Source organism: Talpa occidentalis, unplaced genomic scaffold (assembly GCF_014898055.3).
Source record: "Talpa occidentalis isolate TD23 unplaced genomic scaffold, MPIMG_talOcc4v2.1 talOcc4.3, whole genome shotgun sequence".
NCBI lineage: Eukaryota > Metazoa > Chordata > Mammalia > Eulipotyphla > Talpidae > Talpa > Talpa occidentalis.
In genome coordinates this window covers 104,822,870-104,841,282 of record NW_023603184.1, presented here as the reverse complement: position 1 = coordinate 104,841,282, position 18,413 = coordinate 104,822,870, and the positions used below count along the sequence as shown (strand labels likewise).

General features: G+C 39.4%; 1 protein-coding gene across 1 annotated transcript in view; it reads left to right on the top strand.

Moving 5' to 3' along the window:
- Window positions 1–18,413, top strand: part of CHN1 (chimerin 1) — a 154,621-nt gene that overhangs the window by 9,550 nt on the left and 126,658 nt on the right. The window lies entirely within an intron of this gene.

Here is an 18,413-nt window from a genome sequence, read left to right as displayed (position 1 = left end):
ATGACCTTTTGAGGGTAAGTCAACATCTGCCTTACTGAAGTAGTTCCCCTGCAGGTCCTCAAGGTGAGTAAGTTTTATACTATTATGTTAAAGCATTTTTGGTATGTTACATATGAGGCATAACATGCTAAATGTAGATGCTTATCTTCATATAGCATGAAGGAATGATTTTAGTTTTGGGACTGAAGGTCTTCAAGTAGTGAGACAGCATGCATTTCAGCGGAGGGAGTGCCACTGTAAGAGAATGGCAGGTTTTATTCGGGGGTCCGGCATTACTGAGACAGGTAGGAGGAGGTGTAACAGGCAAAACAGTATAAAGCACAGGATATTTAGGATTGGGGGAATGAATGGATGGTACTATAAAGTGAGAGAAGGAAGCAGACACAAGTGTACTGTCTCAGAATTTTTCTGAGAAGTAGCTCTGAGACTTGGAATGTGTTTTCCTGTTTTGTGATTTGTTTACTCATTTGTTAGAGGACTATTCATTGAGGGAGTAATAGGTGCCAGGTACATATTACTTCCTCTCCTCAAGGAACTTACTTTTTTCTGTAGAAGGAGACAGACAGTTAAAAAGCTGTATAATATGTCACAGGGCTCTGGTGCTTTGAAGATAAGTAAAGCAAGGTAAGGGGATGGAGCTGGCTCTGTGGCAGAGTGGCTGAGAAAGGCCTCACAGGCCAAGTGAATTTGGAATGTCGAAGTGAGGGAATGAGTCATGCAAAATATGAGAATCTTTGCATGGGACAGACTTTGAGGCAGGAAATGCGCTGGGCAATCTTGAGAAACAGAAAGAAGGTCCAATGTGCCTGGAGCAGAGTGAACTAGAGGAAATGGTAGGAGATGAGGCAGAGAGGTGGTTGAGGAGTTCTGGTCTTTTCTGCTTCCATTGTATGTCCTGTACACGTCTGTGCCCTACCATGCACAAAGTTAATGTTTTTCTGTCTTCCACGTTAGAAGAAGTTCCCTTAGGAGAAATTGTGGATTTTCTCTTTGTGTCTTTAACATTTGCCAGTTACTGATACGTTCCGGCTACACAATAAATGACAAATATTTGAAGAATATGGTAAAATCCTACTGTATTTCCTAAATTTGGGAGTTAATTTTAAGGTCCAAATCCATACTCTTTATCTTTCATTATTTTTGTTCATTTCATTTGGGTGGCTCAGTAAGTGTGTCATTATATCACATGGAATCCATACGCTAATATGGATTTCCCAATTGGAAGCCTATAGAGGATTGAATAAATGGAAATCTCTCTGGGAACAGATTCTTTGAGGTTTAACTGTGGTATTACTAAGCACTAGCAGATGCTTCTAAATTATTTTGCATAATTAGATAACAAATTCCACTTCATTAAACTATTGTTCCATTTCATTTCAGTAATACAAAGGAATTGCACATAAATTAGGTGGTAGCTCATGTTTTACCCTCTCAGTGGGGAACATAATCAAATTAAATAGGAATTCAGTATGAAAATGGCGAACTTAACCTTTTAGCAGTCTGAAAATAAAGACAACATAATTTTTCTCTCATAATAGTAAATTTGTGTGCCACATGAACATTTCTATTAGTTTTCACATGTTTATTAGAAGAACAGATATAAATGACAGTTTAAACATTGATATTTTAAATGGATTAAGGAAAATTATTGTTACGAATACCTTTCATTGCTCTGAAGGATTTTGAGGTGGTTTACCAAAAAAGGTACAATGCAAGAAGGTTGAAAACACTAAGCTTGAGGGACTCAGTTTTCTCTCTCTTGCATCATGAGCTTCTCCCTACCCCTCAGATGTTTACCTGTGTTGCAGCCACTCTTTACTGTTCCTCTGAGAACCCTTTCCTCAGTCAGCACCCGTGCACAGTCAGCCGAGTTACTAGTGCCCTCCTTAGGGGAGTTTATTCCAAGAGTGAAAGAGCTTGCCGTATGTCCCCCACCTTTTCCTGTTTACCTTATCCTTTAACTCTTGGCTTCACCCATCATTTCCCAGCCACATTATTGTATCATAATTGGTTATGAGATATTTGGGAATGCCTTTCAGCTCGGGAGAGGGGAACTGTTAAAGATTTCTGACGCTAGTTAAAACAAGGAAGACTATTGAAGACTATGGCAAGACTGTTGCAATAAGAGAGATGGAATTTAACACTGACTGTAAGAACAAGTGGAGTCCCAGGTGGGGATTGGTGGACAATTACTAGAAGAGACATCAAGAATATGGGGAGTTCTTGTTAAAGTGACCTAAAAATATTAAAAAACAAAATGCAAGTAAAATGCAAAGAATTTTATCGACTTTATTCAAGGATCATGAACCTGGCTGGCAGCATCCCATCTTGCAGATAGGAGTTCTGAAGAATGAAATTCTCTTATAGGCAAAAGGGGGTTGGAAAAGGAAGTTTCCAGCAAAGAGGGAATGGTTTTGGGCAAGGTCACCTTTCTTTGGGGGTGGGGAGGGTGTGTCTAGTACAGACCAGGTATTTCCACATTGGCTGGTTTAAGATTTACATTCCTGAGTGAGGCAGTAACTGTCATTAGGTATTAGATCTCAGTTAGGTGACGCAACTCCATTTTCAGCTGTTTTCTCTTTTTTTAAACATGGGATTCTTGCTGAGGGCAGGTCAGTGTGATCAGTTATCAAGGGTAGGGAAATGATGATTTTAATTAAATGTCAAGAGCATTTGGCTATCAAAGGGGGTGGGCAGAATTCTCTCTGAACTAGTTTAGCAAGCCTAGCAAGACTGGGGGGCTAAGGGTGAGGTCTAGCGGAGAAGAGGACTTAGAGGAGCCCAACTTAGGTCTGATCTAGGAGAGACTCTTGTCAGACCCTTACACTCTGCTTCTTATGTACTGGAAGTGCTTTGTTAATTCATGGCCAGAAAACAGTGGCCTTTTCTCATTCCTCATGTTTGATCTTTCTGTGTACTACTTGATCATTTGCATCTTCTTGAAACTTTTCAACACTTCCATTGCTAGCTCCTTTCTTTTTAACTGTTCTTCAGCTGTCTCTGTTGTTATCTAAATGTTAGTATTTTTTTAAAAAAATGACCTTCTCTGCCCGAGAGTATATAGACTTCAAGGAGAGCACCATGTGGATGACATCCAAGTCTTCAACTCAGCCCTGCCCTTCCATGCCTCCAACTCTATCAGGATTTCCTGCAGATACTCCAGACTCCACCTAGTCCCAGTTCTAAATTCTTAGCTTTCCTTCTTCCATTCTCTCAGCCTTTGCCTCTGATACCCAGTCAGCTGCTAACTCTGTAGACTGATCTTTGCAATAGCTTCCATCTGTTCCTTGCTCTGTATTGCCATCTCTTGCCCTGTCTTTCAGTCCTGCAGCCCCTGCCCCCTGCTGCCCAGTCAGAAGGAATCTTTTCATCTTCAGAATTATTTTACCTGCTGACCGACTGGGACTTTTGTCAGTGTGTTCCTTCATAGAAGTTTTGTGTCTTGTATTTGTCATGTCTTTTCTAGGTTGATGGTTTCTGTAAGGTAAGATTCTCATTTCTGTACTTACAGTGCTGAGCATAGTGTTTGACAGTTAGTAGGTACTCACAAATATTTAAGTGAATAAAATGGTTCTCAAACCATTGTACTTCTGTAGTTTAACAGTTTCTAGGGTATAAATTCTTTGATTTTCTTTCTATAATTTTTCTGTAACTTTGTAATGCCTAAAGTTACAAATAGTAAACATATCTCAAAATCTCTCATAAATTGATTTTGTTGCCTAATTACCTTATTTTTAGTCTTTCTATTCCTTCAGTATTGTCTCATGTCAAGGGCAGATATATAATTTGGGAATTTGTCCGCTTAACCTTTTTCAAAAGTTTTTGGTAAAATTTAGGTCGGATTTATACTGCTTTGTATTCTGTAAAAAGCCATTCAATTTTTAAACCATTCAATTTTTAAAGCAAAGGAGAAGGGGACATTAAGCAGTTTCTGCAAACCCAGAATTCATTAATCCAGGTCAATTTGCTGGGTCCTTTTATGTTGTCCAAAAACCAGTATTCAACTAGAGACTGAATCCTCCTTTGTGGGGCTGGAGGCTGGGTGGGAGGGGTGCTGAATTTAGGGGAGAGGATTGGTACTTCTGGTTTGACATGTGTTCTCAATCCTGTTAGACCTTTCTAGGCCATTAGCAAGGAGATGGTAAAAGGAAGCCATTTCTCTTCAAGCCTCCCTTTCAGACTTTGTGAGTTAGCCAGATTCATAGGATGGTTGCCCATCAGTCCTCCATTAAAAAACTGGCTTATTAAATGTTTCAAAGTTGCTGAAGACAATTCCCTAAGCAATGAACTTGACAGCTCATGCTAATGATGATTTTTTACAATGTGCTGAGACCTGAAAAGAAAGATGAAGCTGGTGGTTTAGACAATAGCTGAGGTATTATGAAAAAAAATTGGTGATGTTGGCTTTGCCTGTCCTGTATTTGGTGCATTGCCTTCTTATGTCTTTAGATGGCATTTGTTCATATTCTCAGATTTGGATGTTATGAAGATGCTCATTATATAGGTGTGCATAATTGTAAAGATGAGAGAGAACCATAAAAACACAATTCATCTTTTTTCCCCTACATCACAATGTTTAAAAGTTAACCAGAAGCTGTTACATTTCTTGAATGAAAAGTGTTTCTCAACTTGTCAGTTCACTCTTTTTAGTTGAAGTTAAAAGGATGAACCATTTCAAAGGAACAAGATGGATTAATAATATAGTAATAAAAGGAAAGGAGAAAATAGACACTGCTGTGGAGTAGGGAGATTTACAGAATACACAGACGGCTGTCATCCTGAATTTTTCAGACAGATGGCTCTGTAGTTCTCTGGAGACAGACTTGAGCCCCTTTCTTGAGCTGAACCATCCCCTTCTGCTGTTCCTAGGTCTCTCCTGATGGAGGAGCTCTTGCTCTCTCACATTTAGTCTCTCCCTCCCTGTGTTCCCCCCTACTTCCTTCCCTTTCTCTCACTTTTTTCCTTCTATCGCCCATGTTCTTTCTCTCTTAGTATACCTTCTCCCTCAACCAAAGTTAGGTTTTGGTTTCCCATTGCACAGCAGAAAACTCCACGTTTTGCATTTCAGAACATTGTTTTAAAAAGATTAAAAAAGGGATGAATTTTCTATAAACCTCCAGCCATTGTTGAATTATCAACCACTAGCAGAATTGAGATTTTTTTTAAGTAGAACATTAGGGAAAATACAATTATCATTGCTCCATGGAATTCTAAGACTTGAAATTGGATACCATTGCGCACTCCTACTTCCCCCCAAAGAAGCACCAGGAGAAAGAACCCTGAAGGGAAAAATAAGGCAGTTAGAAAGAAAAAATATAAGCCAAGGGCCAAATGCTTACAGTGGGGGGAAGTAACATAGACAATAGAAAATGTTGAGGAATTTCCTTGTTTTAAGTGATGGCAATTAATTTGGGTCTTTAAAAAAAGTACAGCGTGGGCCAAAGAAAACTTATCTTTGACCTGGTGGTGGTACAACTCCAGACACTATGTAAATTTAGAGAGTTAATGTTTCCTCTTCGATGTTAGGAAATAAAATCATGCTATTTCAAAAGTCTAAAGAGAATCACATGAATATGATTCTGGGGTATTTTCTGTTAGCCTTATGTTTTTTTTAAATATATGTTATGTAGTATATACTTAACTCTATTTGTAAGCTTTTGCTTATGAGATACAACGCTTCCCCCAGTCCCCACATTGGATCTATGGGTGTACCTATTAGGCCCACTGAGTTTCAGAATTCTTTTTTTTTTTAATATCTAAAAGGGCAGGTTTATTATAAAAGGGAAGGAAAAACAAAGGACACTTGCATAGACACAAGCAGGGAGGAAGAGCTGCCTCAAAGGGACAGGTTTGCTGAGAGAGGCCTGCATGGTTGCAGGCGGGAGGCCTTGAGGAGAGCAGCCTCTGCTGAGGTAGGTCAGTGAGAAGTCCCAGCATGCTACTGTCACAGCAGGCAGGAGGCAGTTGCCCTGCAGAGGTACAGAGAGTTGGCTAAAAGGAGCACCTGCATAGTCACATGTGGGCAGAAAGGACTGCTGCCTGATTTTTAGAATTCTTTTTTTTTAAGATTTATTTATGCATACAAGGACTGGGGTACAGGCCAGAGGTGAGTGGTGAGAGGATTTACCAGAGACAAAGTGGGGAAAAGAACAGGCAGATTGACTGAAATACACTGCTGAGGGGAGCAGTGGGCGAGTCAGGAGAGGTCTGCCTTGCCATGTGGGTAGCTCCCTGGCCGGGAATCGAACTCGTGCTGCAGAGGCTGTGGACAGTTACATCAGGTTGCATCTTAACCCCTTGCGCCACCAGGGAGGCCCAGTTCAAGAATTCTTGATCACTTTTTGGATTTAGTTTTTATGAACAGCAAACTCCCCACCACCTTTTTTTTCAAGATATTGTTCTATGTGTTTGCTACCTTCCAAAATTAGGATGATACTGATTTCTCCACTGCCTAGACGCTTTTTTAATTCCTTTGGCATATCAAATTGAAAGTCCTCGTAATTGCATCACAGATCTTTCTAGTCTAACATTGAAGATGTGTAAAGATCAAATGTGATTTGGCTATAAATATTTCCAGTGCTTAAGAAGAAGGATCTTAACCTCAAGTCCACAAATGAATTTTTTTTTTAAGATTTATTTATTATACAAGAACCTGGATATAGGCCAGATGCACGGGAGGGTGAGAGGATTCACTGGAGACAGAGCGGGGAGCATAACAGGCAGACTGAAGAATTACACTGCTGAGGGGAGCAGCGGGCAAGACAGGAGAGGTCTGCTTTGCTATGTGGGACCCTCGCTGGCTGGCCAGGATCGAACCTGTGCTACAGAGGCTGCGGAGAGCTTCACAGCACGGCTGGCACTCAACGGCCTGCACCACCAGGGAGGCCCCACAAATGAATTTCATTGATGTTAGTGGTATTGGGCCCTAGAAAATTAACCCTTAATGAATATTTGAATTAAAGTAGCATTTTGAATTTTTTATTGAATATTTTTATGTTTTGCTTCTAGAACTATACTGATGAATAGTGTAAAAATATTTTCTAAGGAGTCCACAAGATGGCACTTGCCAACCTGTTTCCTCTGTTTTTCCTTAGTTTAGGGAAATTCAGGCAGCAGTTTAAGAAGGAATATCTAAATATTTGTATTTTAGATGCTAAAGTGTAGCTTTCCAGATACTTGAGGCAGGACTCCTTAAAATTGATGACCTCCAGTTTGACACTTTGAGAAGTGCCCCTATCTAGTCTATATTATGCAAAGGGCTGCCTCCATTCATGTAAATATTCTAAGAAATTATATATGATTTATGAGACATGCAGTAGCAGTTTCTGGACATCTTAAAAATACTGGTATTTTCTTCATAAAGATCTGGTCATTAGTGATTCTTCCAAAATAATTGTTCTGTTTTCTTTTTAAAAATAGGAATTTGTAGTTGGATAATAGTTTGGGATTTCTAATTGTGAATGGTCTTAATGAATAGAATTATGAATGATATTTAGTAAGTGGGTCAGTGATGAAGGGCTACAGGAATTTACCCAATATGAATTAATTTGGACTTTTTTTTTTGACCCTTGTATATTTTAGCACTTATTACCATTTTGCATGTTTACTATTTGTCTTAGCATTGTTAGAGGAGGGAATTATGCAGAAATTATGTTGAAGTTAGAAAAGTAAGTTTTTTATTTTGTGAAATTTCTGTTTATAATTTCAATGAAAAGAACTATATTCAGATCTCCCTGGTGGTGCAAGGAGTTAAGATGCAACCTGTGTAGCTGTCCACAGTCACTGCAGCACGAGTTCAATCCCTGACCAGGGAGCTACCCACATGGTGTAGCAGACCTCTCCTAACTCGCCCGCTGTTCCCCTCAGCAGTGTATATCAGTCAATCCACCTGTTCTGTTCCCCACTCTGTCTCTGGTCAATCCTCTCATGCCCCCACACCACTGGCCTGTGCCCCAGTTCTTGTATGCATAAATAAATAAATCCTTATTAAAAAAAAGAACTATATTCATAAAAGACTGCAGCAGGAAAGCATATCCAGTAAAATTTTGAGCAAATTAGGGTTGGGCCTGTAGCTTTCCAGGTCTGATTTTTCCCAGTCTTGTCATAAAAGTGGTCAAGCAATATCATGGAATAACAACAGTAAAGGGAACTTTCTGTTGATAAGTAAATTGACTTAAAAATCTAAACTGAAGCTTACGAGCAAATAATTTAGAGGGTTGTGAAAGTACTCATTTTTTCACCATTACTATGAAGGTTTTTGAAGAAAGAATCTATTATGTATGAAGAATCACTGAAGACTTTTTTTAAAACAATTATTGTATGCACTGGCTGCTAAGCTGCATAGTAAATGTGTTTTGTGGGCAGGCTGCACATTGAAACCATTCCTTTGTTAACTTGCCCTTTCCTATATCAAGGGTCTAGTGTTTGGTTTCACATTGCCATCATTTACATCATACCATTTTGCACAGGATTACCTTTAAAAAAGGTTTGTAAAACAAAATCTCCTTAAAGTCCAATAATTTTTACTGAATTTACGTAAACATTGAATTTAAGCTAAATTAATTTCTGAGCTGAAGAACTTCTGGAGAAACATCAGTCAGAGAAAAGTAATATAGGAGCCAATTGAGGGACACACACAGACCACACAGGACTGCTGGCATCTTTGACTTGGTTATTTTTAAAGTGCTTTGACTGTTTTTCCATTGATAAAATGAAAATTGTTCTTCCACACATGCCCATTTCCAGTTATTTTTTTCTGGAATTCTAAAACATTTTTGAAAATGGAGAAAGAACTCTTCTCTCCTCAAGAAGAAATGTCTATCTTCTGTCTTTAGATTCATTCAGTCTACATTTGAGATCAAATGGAAATTAGTCCTGAATTTTGTCCAGACTCAGGTATATTTTACTCATTTCTTCTTGTAATCTATACTTGTTATGTTAAATTTGTGTTTGGACCTCCCTTAGTATTTTTTGCCCGTGATGAGCATTATTTGAGATAATTTGGTGCAGTGGAATTACTGACATTTTTACTAAGAAAGTGGAACTATCAGGAACCATATTTACTTGCAAGGATTTTTTCATTTTTAAGTTAAAGTGAAATAAACATGCAAAACATTCTATAGTAAGTTACTATAAAATGAACACACTTGTATAACTACTACTTCAGTCAAGAAGTAGAGCATTAACAGCATCCTTAATGGCACCCCTTGGGACCTCTCTCAGTCACTACTTCTGCCTCTCTGGAATTTAGCAATGTCCTGACATTTAACACTGTAGATTAGTTTTGCCTGTATATTTTTTTTAAACAGCTGTTTTTTTCTTTTTGGTGGTGGTAAATCTTTGGTAGAATTCAACTCAACCAAGTAAAAATGCTTCCTGAATCTCATAAAGGGAGTGGACTGTCTGTGTGAGGAAACCCTGTATTTTTCAAAACGTGCTTTTAGTTATACATCTAAAAAGTGAACATGGTGTTTCCTAGAAGATAACTGTTTTAAACTGCTGGATGATATCAGTAACAAGTGGGTTATTGCAGCTGCCAACAGAACAAGTGACCTAAAGAAACACAACCTTACATTTGTTTTCGTACTTGCCACCAAAGAGGTGAATAAATGTATGGACTTAGGGGTTGATTGCTGGAAACATTTCTGGATCTTGAACTGACATAACCATAAGTGTATATTACTGTGAACTAAGTGTTGTAGCTAAAAAAACTAGTGTGAATTTTGTTATTCTGATCCATGATTTATCCATTTTGATGTATGCTATTCTATAGCATCAGAAAAAAATTTTATTGTTAGTTAATGGACAATTATTATTGCTTCATGAGGTGTGTTTAGGAGGTATGAATGCATGCAGAAAAACATGGACAATGTTTTTAGCCTTTCTTAGTGGCAGTGTCAATAGATACATCATCTGCTGAGAAGTTAAATTGCTTTGTCACATGGAAAACTGAAAGTTACTTATTCATAAGTTAACATCTTTATTATCTTTTTTTAAATTTTTTTTTATAAATGTTGTGATGTCAAGCTATACTAAGCACCACTACATATTTGCAGAATTTTTGTTTATTTTAGATTTATTTATACAAACACTGGGTACAGTCAGAAGCGCGGGAGGGTGAGAGAATTCACCAGAGCCAGAGCGGGGAGCAGAACAGGCAGAAGGACCGGAGTACACTGCTGAGGGGAGCAGCGGGCGGCAGGAGAGGTCTGCGTGCCATGTGGGACCCTCCTCTGGTGGCCAGGGAGCAGCCGGGGATCGAACCGGCGCTGCAGAGGCTGCGGGCAGCTTCGCAACCCAGTGCTCAACCGCTGCGCCACTGGGGAGGCCCTATCTTAAAAAGGATTTGTTAAAGGAATGTTTCTGTAAAAAAAGACCATGGTTCTGAGCATGAAATAGTGGCTTCTGGAGCCTTGATGCTGAGAACCTTCTCTTGTCTTCTTTTTAGTCCAGTCTTTGTATATGTGCCCATAACTTTTTCAGTTGATTTCAAAACTCTTGTTTTATCATCATACTCTTTGCAAAATAATGACTACAAAAATACATTATAAACATTTTGTAATGACTACAAAAATACATTATAAACATTAATGACTACAAAAATACATTATAAACATTATAAAAAAGATCAAATTATTAGAAACTTTTTTTTGGCAGTAACATAGGTATATAACACTGTATATGATTTAGAGGTATGTTAACACATCACACCTACCATCAAGGCTCCAACAGTCCACCACAGTCCATTGGGCCCTCTCCCGACTTTGTTCCTCACTCTTCTGGTAGCTTAAATTCTAGTCAAGTTTGTTCCAAATTATTAGAATTCTTATCCAGTTTGAAGTTAAAAAGCCAGATTAGCTTCTTCAATGAGTTTCTTAAATAGACTTGTGAGCACATTGAGAGATATCATGATGATGGTACTTTTCTCTAATTTAGTTTTCTCCTTTTTTGTAGTCTGGCAAAAAAACTATATCCGAGGCACATTATTGGACCAAATTTTACATTCTAAGCTGTTTAGCCAATTGACCTTTATGACCTTTTTTTTTTTTTAAATTATTTTTAAAGATTTATTTATGCACACAAGAACTGAGGTACAGGCCAGAGGTGTGGAGGGGTGAGAGGATTCACCAGAGACAGAGTGGGGAACAGAACAGGCAGACTGACTGAAATACACTGCTGAGGGGAGAAGCAGGCAAGTCAGGAGAGGTCTGCTGCGCCATGTGGGTAGCTCCCCGCCTGGGGATCGAACTTGTGATGCAGTGGCTAGGGATAGCTTCATAGGTTGTGTCTTAACCCCTTGTGCCACCAAGGAGGCCCCAGTTTTAAGCAGTTTTCAAATTTGCAAATTAGCTAGAGATTCTTTTTTGTTCCTAGCTTAGACTTATTTTCTGTCTAATTGGGGCTTTCCTTCAAATTTTGTATGATTATATGCTAAGTATTTTATTTTATTTTTTTAATTTTATTTTTATATTCCCCATACAATTGCAATCCCCTTATTTTGACCCCAATCCCTCCTTTCCCTACGCCTCCCCCCCAACCCCCCAGTGTGTCTCTGGTTCATAGTTGTTTGTTGATTTTGATTTTTTCTTTCTTATAGTTATACTTTTTCCTGGTCCCTTATTTAAGCTTTCTAGATTCCTGCTATTATGCTAAGTATTTTAAAGGAAGGCAAGATAACTTAACAATAACACTCAAACCAAAAATCTCAGTTCTCCGTTCTTTTTTTCTCTACAGTCAGCTCAGAAAGTCTGTCTGCTGGCAGGATCTGGTCATCTGTATCAATGCAGGTATTTCTTATTAAAAATGTGAAGGTTTTGATTCATTTATTCACAACAATTTACTTATTTAAAAAATCATTATTTTTGTACATCTTAAGCTTTTACAGATGACTGGTGTTAATTATTACTGATTCATGAGCTGTGCTTGAGTAAAGAGATACTATCCTAATTGCAATTAGAAAATCAGGTCTGCCTCGTCAGGAGTTTAAAAAAAATTATTTGTACTTCTAAATGTACTTTAAACTTAATTACTCAGCTTTCCCCTTCTAACCAATGATGCATGTACCCACTTGGAAATAGTTTTAAAATCGTAATCAATAAAGGCTGCAAACTTTCACATGCAAAAACAAGACTTTGTGGTTTTGTTGTTGTTATGGGAACTCACAATGTCAGTGAAGTGAAAATAAATGTAGTGTTTACAAACCTGATCAAATAGAATTTCAGCAGGAAATTGAATTGATATATGGGAGTTTGTGGGTTTGTTTTTTTATTTTGCATTTCAAGTAAATAAACAAACCAAACACTGGTACTTAAGGTAAAAACTTTTTCTTCTAAATTTTATAGTTGGGTCCTTTTCCTTTCTTGGTGAACTAAAGATAGCAGAGGTTGTGTCAGTGGTACTAGCCTGTTTTTCTCAAAGCATTCACTTTTATTGCTCACTTACAGTTGAATATAAGAATAATATGCTAATAACTTAAAAATGCCAACAGTTTCAGTTATTTTTGTACAGAAGCTTTTCTACTCTTAGGGCCTTCATGTCCTCTCCTTCCCCCAGAGAATAGCAAGAATCAACTGGTATATACAAAAATTCCAAAATATTAAATGTTGGCATAAAATTACATTCAAAAGATGTTGTATGTTAATCCTTCGTAAATACTGTTTTGTCCCTCTTAGGTTATGGATGACCAGATCCTGCCAACAGATAGGTTTTCTGAGTTGACTGTAGGGGAAAAAAAATGGAGAACTGAGATTTTGGTTTGAGTGTTACCATTTAGTTGATCTTACCTTACTTTAAAATATTTAGCATAAAAGATGGAGCATCCATATGATCCAGCAATTCCACTCCTAGGTATTTACCCAAAGGACACAGAAACATTAATTCAAAAGGGCACCTGCACCCCTGTGTTTATAGCAGCACTATTTACAATAGCTAAGCTTTGGAAACAACCCAGATACCCAAAAATAGATGACTGGATCAAGAAGATGTGGAATATATACACAATGAAATATTACTCAGCAATCAAAAAAGATACACTCATGCCATTTACAGCAACATGGATGGAGCTGGAAGGGATCATGCTCAGTGAAATAAGCCAGAAGAAAAAGGAAAATACCGGATGGTCTCACTCCTAGCAGGAATTTAGAAAACCTAAATAAGGGACCAGGAAAAAGACTAATTATAATAAAGTAAAAATCAAAATCAACAAGCAACTATAAACCAGAGACACACTACGGGGGTGGGGGGGGTGCGCCACGGGGAGAAGGCAGTTGGATCAAAACAGGGGGGTGGGAATTGTATGGGGACTATAACCAAAATGAAAATGCATACATTGTGCAAAAATGAAAAATGATGTAAAAAATACATTAAAACAAATTAAAACATAAATATTTAGCATATAGCCCAGAAAATCTTCCATTGATCATGAGTGTTTTATTCAATAAAACAGTTACTGTGGTACCAAGAACAAATTATTAATATTATGGTTGATAATGATAATACTTTCTAACTTAATACTTTTGTTTCCAAAGTGCTTTCACTTAATTTAACCTGATCAAATACTATGTAAAATATGCTGTGTTCATAAAATTTAGTAAATGACAAACTCTTGGCTTAAAGTTGACTCTGCTGGTATTTGTAATTAGCAGTTCTATTCTAGAATTTCTCATACTGCATTGTGATTATTTAATGTCTTCAACACTAAACTACAGAATTCTCAAATACAGGTACTGTCTTGTTCATATTTATTGCTATATAATTTAGCCCTTATTCTTACCCATAGTTGGCACTTAATATTGTTTTAATGCATAGCTGAAAAAAGGAGTGAAATTTTGTCTGATTAATGGTGACATTTTTCTTGAGTCACTAAAAATTTGACTATCGTTTTTATTTCCAGGGTATTTTGAACTCATTTCATTATGTAGTCAGTCTAGAAAGGTAAGAGATAATATGCTGAGAACAGTTTAAAAGTATTGCTTATCATTAACTACATTTTATACTAGTTAGAATTTATTCAATATGTATTTGAAATCTGGAATCTTTATTGCATTGTGACAAATGCAAGTACAAAAAGAACCAAAAGTGATAAACTGGAACTAATAGAGATATGTTTTGAGCCTGGAATTAGTATTTACAAAATGGATTTGTCTCCCCATGAGATGCAGGGGGATTCTGAATCCCCATCTGTGTGGTGGGCTTGTGGAAATGTTTAACATGGATCAAGGCTGATTTCAAAAATGTATGACCTGTGCATTTTCTCAGGGCTCCACATTTAGAAGAACTTTGCTTTTGATTTAGTGCTCTGCTATTACCATCTTGAAATTCTTAATTTGTTGCTTTTTTTTCCCCCTAAAACTAGGTGTGTACACACATCCCAACATTTATTATGTGAGCCAAAAAGTACAGAAATGCAATATATGAAATTCAGAGTGGTGGGGTTTTTTTTTTTCTTTTTTTCCCTTTTCAAGAGGGCTCAACTCTCACTGCCAGGCAGATAAAGAGACTGCACACTGGTGGAAACAGAACAGGGATTAGCTCCGAAGTTCTGCCTAGAACTGTCTAGTGCCATTCTCTGCACAGAGGATAAGAAGGGAACATCCTTGCTAGTTCCCTCCATATGGAAGCTGCTATATTCCATTTTATCAGCACCAATATATGGAAGCTGCTATATTCCATTTTATCAGCACCAATATATGGAATATATCTGGATTAAATATTAGAACAAAAATGAAGGTAGTACATGAGATTCTGGCTAAAGAGGGCACTTAAATGAGAATAAAGTGTATCAAGAAGTAAAAAAATTTAAAGAATTCTAGTGCATTGTAAACATGGGTTTGTGTGTATTTTTAATCAGCTGAAAACTATTTGCTCTGTCTCCACCTTTAGCTTGAGTTCTTGCTTCCATGTATAAGATGGGCTCAAGATTGAGCTCCCCTTGTTTTCAGTTCTTTCACTAACTTGTTACCAGCACTTCTTAGACCTGGTCTCATTTTATGCTGTTGGATTCTTGTTTTGGGGGGGGGAAACAGACAAGGGGATACACACAGGGGGAGACAGACGAGGGGACACACATGGGGGGGCGGGGGAAGAGGCACACTAAGGAAGGGTGAACATTACTGAATTACACCACTGAGGGGAGCAGTGGGCAGGAGGAGAGGCCCACTGCACCTTAGGTGGGGTTGGCTCCCTGGGCCGGGTCTCGAACTCAGGCTGTAGCAGCAGTGGTGGTAGCACTGAGCCTTAACCCGCAGAGCCACTGGGGAGGCCCTTCTCACTACCTGGCTTTGAAGGCTACTCATACTCTGGAGGGAGCGCGTCTGCTTTGGCAATGGTGAGGTGATGTAAACGCCTCATATACTCGGCATCCGCAGGTGTAGCCCATGTCCTGAGAGGGCAGTGAGGGGTAAACAACGCGGCCTGGTGTCTGCTCATTGGGAGCCTGCACTCAAGGGAGCCTCGAGTTTACAGGCAGTGTGGCCTGTAGCCGCTGCCAGCAGGCGCTGATGTGCACCGTGGCTCCCGTCTGGGGGCGCCGACTCGCGTGCACAGCCAGGAACGCCCGCACAGTCCGTCTGTGGCAGGGCCTGGAGACCAGCGCGCACACGATTTAAAGATGCAATGTGATACTTTTTTTTTTTTCCCAAAAACATTTTTCGGTTGGTTTGGTCTGTGCGTCCACTTAGCCGCATGGCATCCTGCTGACGAGAGGGGCCAGACGGGCAGACACTGTGTTCTCGGACGGGACACTCGACGTGTGAGACGTGACTTGTCCAGATCTGGGCGCCCGCCCCGGCGGCCTCGCGTGGACGGCGGGTGGGGCCTCCAGGGTGTGGACTGGACCTGACGGCCCGATGCCCGCAGGGCCCACACGAAGGCCCCCGGGGACCACTGCACAGGCGAACCCGAGGGGCGACAGGGGCGCCCCGGTGCAGGCCTCCGGTCCCGACGGCCGCTGCTCCCGACCTTAATTTGTGTCTTATTGACACACCACAACCACCAAGTCTACCAGCACTCATCGTCTACCGTCATTGTATATTGTGCTCCCTCCACTCCTCGCCCCTCTCTGTTCTCTCTTCTTTCCCTCTCCTCTGGAAGCCTCTGTTCTACCATCACATTCCTAGGGTTTGTTACAAGTTTGGCTGCATATGTCCCTTCTAATTAGTGTTTTTGTATTCTTTGGGTAGATACCCGAAGAGTGGAATTACTGCTTCATATGGTAGATCGATTTTTAATGTCTCTAGATACTTCCATGCTGCTCTCCATAGGGGCTGGAACAATCTACATTTCCACCAAGAATATAAGAGGCTTCCTTTTTTTCCATATCCTCACCGACACTTGTTTCTGAACCATTTTTTTTTTCATGGACCATTCTCAAGGTATGAGATGTTATATCATTGTGGTTTTGATTTGCATTTCCCTGACACTAAGTGATGATGAGCATGTTTTCATGTGCCTGTTGGCCATCTGCATATCGTTGGAAAACTGCCTATTAGCTTGTTTGCACATTTTTTTGTTAGGGTTGTTTTTTTGAGGTGTATTTTAGATCTTGGATATCAGCCTCTTGTTGGATATTTAGTGTGCACATATTTTCTCCCATTTATTAGAGTGTATTTTTTTTATTTCTTTTGCTGTTCAGAATCTTTTTAGTTTAATGTCATCCCAATTGTTTATATTCTCTGTTGCTTTCCTGACTGTTGGAGAGGAATCACAAAGACATACTGAAGTCTATGTCGTGGAGTATTTTCTCTATATTTTCTTCTATGTATTTTGTGATCTCAGATTTTAGACTCAAGTCTTTTATCCACTTTGAGTTAATTTTTGTATATGGTGTGAGATAGTGGTCTAGTTTCATTTTTTTGTCTGTGGCTTCCCAGTTTTCCTACCACCATTTGTTGAAAACGTTTTCCTTTCTCCAGTGTATATGCTTGGCTCCTTTGTCATGGTTTAACTGTGCTTATCAGTGTGGGTTTATTTCTGGACTCTCAATTCTATTCCATCAGTGTGTCTGTTTTTGTTCCAGTACCATACTGTTTTGAATATTATAGCTGTGTAGTGTAGTTTGATGTCTGGCAGTGAGATACCATTATTCTTCCTCTCTTTTTTGGGTCAGGTTTGCTTTGGCTATTTGGGATATTTTGTAGTTCCATATGAATTGAAATTCTTAGTTTTTTAAACATTGGCTCAAAAATTATGTAGTAGGTCCTGATCAGAATCATCAATAACCACAGAAATACAGAATGTAGACATTCTACAAAGCAAGTGGTCTAGATTTTATTTATTTATTTTTAAAGATTTATTTATACAAGCGCTGGGTACAGTCAGAAGCATGGCAGGGTGAGAGAATTCACCAGAGACAGAGCCGGGAACAGAACAGGCAGATGGATGAAATACACTGCTGAGGGGAAGAGTGTGCACAGCAGGAGAGGTCTGCGCGCCATCCGGGACCCTTGCTGGCAGCCAGGGATCCAACCGGCATTGCAGAGGCTGCAGACGGACAGCTTCACAGCCCAGCGCTCAACCACTGCGCCACCAGGGGAGGCCCAAGATTTTAAAAGCACTGTAATGAAAGATGTTTTTAAAAGATAGAGGAACAGGAAATGTTCTTGAATAAAGAATACTAAAAGAGATGGCAGACAAATGCTATGTGTGAACCTTGATTGAATCCGGTATCAAGAAACAAAATAAAATGAGGATATTTGTGGATATTTGATGATATGTTTAAACCTTGATATACATACACCAAGATCATTTTTACTCAAAATTAATTTTTTAATTTCTTTTTTAGGAGTTTTGTTAGTAGTGTGTCTTCTAATGACAAAGGAAAACTTAATATGTTAAAGTTTATAAATCTAAGATACTTTAAAGGACTTTTTTTTTTTAATAATTTTTTTTTATAGAGGCATGTTTTATTTATTTATTTGTTTGTTTCTTTGTTTATACATGCACTGGGTACAGTCAGAAGCGCGGGAGGGTGAGAGAATTCACCAGAGCCAGAGTGGGGAGCAGAGAAGGCAGAAGGACCGAAGTACACTGCTGAGGGGAGCAGCGGGTGGCAGGAGAGGTCTGCGCGCCATGTGGGACCCTCCTCCGGTGGCCGGGAAGCAGCCGGGGATTGAACCGGCACCGCAGAGGCCGCAGGCAGCTTCGCAACCCAGCGCTCAACCGCTGCGCCACCTGGGAGGCCCTAAAGGACTTTTTTTGCATAGAAGAACTGGGGGGAGGTAGGCCAGGGATGTAAGGGGTGAGAAGATTCACCAGAGACAGAGGTGGGGAGCAGAACAGGCGGATCTACTGAAATACACTGCTGAGGGGAGCAGCAGCAGGTGATACAGGAGTGGTCTGCTGTGCCATATGTGGATTAACTCCTTGGCCAGGTATGGAACTCAGGCTATAGCAGTGAAAGCATTGAGAACTAATGC